The sequence below is a fragment of the Hevea brasiliensis genome, chromosome 5 (assembly GCF_030052815.1).
Source record: "Hevea brasiliensis isolate MT/VB/25A 57/8 chromosome 5, ASM3005281v1, whole genome shotgun sequence".
Classification (NCBI taxonomy): domain Eukaryota; kingdom Viridiplantae; phylum Streptophyta; class Magnoliopsida; order Malpighiales; family Euphorbiaceae; genus Hevea; species Hevea brasiliensis.
In genome coordinates, this window is record NC_079497.1 from 15,508,512 (window position 1) to 15,514,244 (window position 5,733).

Below are 5,733 nucleotides of genomic sequence, written 5' to 3' on the forward strand. Positions count from 1 at the left end.
AAAATTATGTGTGATGTTAGCAACTATGCAATTAGAGCTATTCTTGGTCAAAGAAAGGACAAAAGGGCTTATGCTATTTATTATGCTAGTAGAACACTGGATGAGGCTCAAACAAATTATGCAACAATTGAAAAGGAATTCTTAGTAATTGTCTTTGCATTGGAAAAGTTCAGACCTTACATTATTGACTTAAAGGTGGTTATATTTTCAGATCATGCTACTATTAGGTATTTACTTCGTAAAAAGGAGGCTAAACCTAGGCTTATTAGGTGGATTCTGATGCTACAAGAGTTTGATTTGGAAATTAAAGATAAGAAGGAGCAAAATGAAGTTATGGATAATCTTAGTAGGTTGAAATTGGATGATGAAGAAATGGATGAAGTCCCTATTAATGAGTTTTTCTTGGATGAACAACTTTTCTCTCTTGTTGCTAAACTACCTTGGTATGCAGACTTGGTGAATTATCTATCTTGTGGAGTTTTACCTCTAGGAATGACATGGCAACAAAAGAAAAAGTTTTTGCATGAGGCAAAATTTTATAAATGTGATGATCCTTTACTCTTTAGGAGATGTTGTGATGGTTTAATAAGAAGATGTATTCCTGATGAGGAGATAGAGAGCGTTATGCATCATTGTCATGCTTCTGATTATGGAGGACACTTTGGAATCTCTAAAATAGCTAGTAAAATTCTGCAGGCTAGTTTCTTTTGGCCAAACCTTTTCAAGGATGTGAGGAAATTTGTGTTAGAATGTGATAAATGTCAAAGGAGTGGAAATCTGTCAAAAATAGATGAAATGCCCCTAAATGATATTCTTGAGGTGGAATTATTCGATGTATGGGGAATAGATTTTATGGGCCCATTTCCTCCTTCATATGGTAATAAATACATTTTAGTTGGAGTCAACTATGTGTCAAAGTGGGTAGAAGCTATTGCAACTCCAACTAATGATGCTAAGGTAGTAGTGAAATTCTTAAAGAAATTTTTCTTGAGTATATTTGGAGCTCCAAGGGCTGTAATTAGTGATGGGGGTTTACATTTTTGTAATAAGCAATTTGAGAGCTTAATGAGGAAGTATGGTGTAGTGTATAAGATAGCTACCCCATACCATCCTCAAACTTCAGGATAAGTTGAAATTTCTAACAGAGAACTCAAACATATCTTAGAGAAAACAATGAGCAATTCTCGGAAAGATTGGTCTACCAAACTAGATGATGCTTTATGGGCATATAGGATCGCTACAAAACCCCTATAGGAACTACTCCTTTAGGTTGGTGTATGATAAGTCTTGTTATTTACTTGTGGAGCTAAAGCATAGAGCATATTGGGCCATTCACTTTGAATTTTGATCTCAAGCAAGCTAGTGAAAAGAGTCTATTGCAACTTAATGAGCTTGAAGAATTGAGAATGGATGCCTATGAAAGTGCCCATATTTATAGAGAAAGAACTAAAGTTTGGCATGATAAGCATCTTAGGAAAAAGGAATTTAAAGAAGGTGATTCAGTTTTATTGTTCAACTCAAGATTTAAATTGTTCCAATTAAAACTTAAATAAATGTTTACTGGTCAATATAGAGTTTCTAAAGTATTCCAATATGGAGCAATTTAAATATGGAGTGAAAAATCTGGAAATTTTAAGGTCAATGGGCATAGATTGAAATATTATATAACTGGAGACCCAATAAAGGGAGCAAGCTGTTACAAGCTCTCTGATTCCACACCTCCTTTTAGTGAAATGCATGAAGAGTCCAGCTAAGGACTATAAATTAGCGCTCTTAAGAGGCACCCCAAGTTCTTTTTATTTTGCTTTTGTTAATTTACTTTTATTATTTTTATTTTTGTCTTAAATCTCCCCAAATTCAATTTTTGACATTGTTGAATTTTGTCTTTTGTAGATGTATTTCAGTGGATGAAGGTTGTTACACTGCTGGGGAGTTACTCTTAATCTGATATTTTATCCATTAACTCTCTCAAGATTGGTTTATTTTCATTGCTTCCTGTGCAGGACCCTTTCTTGGCTTATGCAGAAATTTTTTTAGCAAAATGGGTCTGCAGCATATATTGTTTGCTTCTTTGTTGAGGTTAGGTGTGTATCTTTTTATGTATTTGTGCTTATCATGTTAATATGATAGTAAGTGGGTCACTTTAGTAGTTTTGAACTTATTTGGGTTGTGTGATTCAATGTGCACATACTGCATTTTCTTAGCATAACTTGGAGAGTCTATTTTCTTTTGTGGATAAGTGCAACTTTGTGTAGATTTTTATTGAGCTTTAATGTGCTAGAATGTTGATTTGCAGGGTTTGAGTTGAAATGGCATAATTCACAAATGTCTATTATGCAGAACTTACTTCTACAAGCTTGTATGGTGCAATTGTGATGGATTCTACATATATTAACGTGTTTTTGGTGATAATTTCTCATGATTTATACTTCACAGGTTACATTTTTTTTTATTCTAGTGTATTTTTCAAACTTGCAAAATATTTTTTATTGTAATCTGAAACTTGTTGAAATGTGCATAAGTAACTGCATAACTTATGCAGCTTTCAGGTCTCATTTTTTGCCATTTTTTCTTTCCTGCTGAAACCTGCATAAGCTCTTGCATAACTTATGCAATCCTGCATAACTAATTTTTTCCATTTCATTTCTTGCCGAAATCTGCATAAGGGTGTGCATAACTTATGCAATCCTGCATAACCAAATTTTTGCCAATTTTCATTTCTGCCGAAACTTGCATAAGTTTGTGCATAACTTATGCACTCTTGCATAACTTCAAATCCTGCATTTTCATTTCTGCCGAATTCTGCATAACCAAGTGCACAGCTTATGCATTATTGCATAACCAAATTTTCTGGGGTTTCAATTTCACTAAACTCAGATAAGAGAGTGCATAAGTTATGCACTTTTGCACGACCAACTTTTCAGGCTCTCAATTTCTGCCGAAACTTGCATAAGAGAGTGCATAAGTTATGCACTTTTGCACGACCAACTTTTCAGACTCCCCATTCTTGCTGAAACTTGCATAAGAACCTGCATAACTTATGCACACCTATTCTCCCCTTATGCAGAAAATCGCACGTCCTGTGCAAATCAAAATTTTCGGAACCCCACTTTTCCACCTCCCACTTCCCGTCGTTTCTGTTCACAACCTCCCTCCTGTTCATTTTTCTTGGCATTAATCCTTCTCCCCACACCCCTTTTTCACCAACCGAAACCCTAATATCCCTTTATCTCTTTTACTTTCTTCTTCCCTCCTCCATTCCCACCATCGTCGACCACCACCATGAAAACACCTCCCCCTTCCCCTCAAGGCTCTCCTCTCTAAGTCATGCCCCTAGCAATGCAAGCACCCAATCCCGATTCTCCTCCATAACCAACCCCTCCACCTCCTCCTACATCCACCTATAAAAGGTGAATCTGGCCTAAATCAACCCGACCCATGGCCTCTGCACCACCTCCCGCAAAACGAAAAGACCCACCGCTACTCCACTTTCATAGCCTACACCCAAAAACCCCTAACTTCACCTTCCACATGACAAGGGGTTGGTGTTTCTACCTCTACCCCATAAGCTAAATCTCCCTCCTCTAGCAAGAAGCAACCTTCAGCAGCGGCAACACAGGTATCCAAACTACCTTGGCCTCTTCCTGATGCAACCCATAAGGCAACTTTTAAGAGGCTAAAGGACAGAAAAGTGCAACCCAATAGGTATATTTCTGCATGCCTCCAACTGCTGGTTTGTTTGATAATGTTGTTGCTTACCTTGATGGTCTAGGTTGATGGAATTTGTGCATAAACAAGAATTAGTTTATTCACTTTCTTGTTTTGGAATTTATTTCTCATTTTCTGCTACTGGTTGCATGAGATAGATTACAAGCCAACTATGAAATTTAGGTGCTTGGGGCAAAATAAAGAGCTATCATTAGACTAATTTCACAGTATCTTTGGGTTTGCTATTGATGGATTGTTTAGGGTCCCATATACAGGCATAGAGGTAGCAAAAAAAAGGTGTTTGGAATGCTATTCAGTTTTAGAGAATTATTACAAACCAATCTCAGGGTTTTTATGCTGGCAGATCCAAGACCTCCCAAATAATAGACCCAGCACTTAGATTTATCCATAGGCTTATTACTAGCACTATCTTGGGTCGAGGGACTAGTTCTGGCACTATTGGAAAATCTGATTTGTTCATGCTATGGTGTGCTTTTCACAAAGTCAAAATATCTCCTAGTTACTTCTTTTATGAACATGTGTTGCACATTGCTACCAAATCTATAGGTGATATAGTCATGGGTGGCTCATAATCATATAGCTAAATATTTTGGTTTTGATCTAGAAGAGCATCCTCTACCAAAGACTTTCAAACACTCTATATTTTGATGCTACTCACTTATCCAAAACTAGATTCAGTTTGCCACCATCTGACATTGCACAACCAAAGAGTGTATATAGGACCATCTGCATAACCAAAGGCACAACTGCACTAGCATTCCAACAAAGATTCTCACTAACTCCGCACCACCTACTCACCAAGATAGGATACCCTAGCAGTAATCCGCACACCCAACACCATCTCGTAGTCTGGACCCTCTTCATCCACAACACCTCCTTCTTTCAACACTAAAGCCTTATTCACTTATCTTGAGAGGCTTAGTGATGATGTATATTTTGTGGATAGGAAGCTTGAATCGTTTAGATACCCTTAAGGATCACATGATCAACTCTTTGATCTTGTTATGGAAACCAGAGACAAATAGAAAGAGTTAAAAGATATGATGAAGCAAATTTCCATGGCTTTTCTAGGAATGCCACCTCCACCTCCATCACCTCCTCCGTAACCACCCTTCAGAAGAACCACCCATCCAGCTCCTCTAGCAAGACTTTGGACAAGGGCAAACCATAGAATTAGATTAGTTTTATCTTGCTTTTGTTCAACTTCTAGGAGCTTTTCTTTTAGATGTGCTAGAACAATTTTAGTCTTTTCTTGAATTCTATTTTCTTGAAGTACAATTGGATGGCTATTCCATTGGTTTTTCATTGCTTTATTGCCTTTGTCAGCCTTTGTGCATACTTGTCAATACACTATATATATTTACATACCTCTGCTGGTGTTTGCAAGTTTTCCCTTGTTATATCATTATGTCATAGCCTTTTAATATACTACACAGTCAGAAACTCCTTATGGAAATGTTCTCCATAGCCTATACAACCCTTCCGCAACTCATGCCATACCGCATTACCTTATGCACTCTCTTTATGCTACTGCTTTGTAAAGTATTTATTCGTGATAACTTGTGCAGCTTTCTTATGCATCACCATCATCTCTTGAATTCACATTTTAGATGTTAAAACACTGCTCTATACTAGGTAACTCTTTCTTTTTGCTTTTAAACTTAACTATTCCTGGTTATTCCTCTTTGCTTTGAGTTTTCATGTCGAATCTCTTTAGACATTGAGGACAATGTCCTAATTTTTGAGAGTTTGGGAGTGTGTGCATTTTGGATTTTTGTTACATTTTTCACATCAAGTTTTTGAGTATAGGAACATCTCATCCCCATTCCATTTATACATACACATCCATACATACATTATATAACACATTCACATACACATTATACATTACTTATAAATTGTACATTGCACACAAATAGATTTCCACCATTTAGTTAATGCATTGCTCATTTCTTAGAAATCATGCATTATGAAAATAAAAATCTTACAAATCCTCGAGTATTG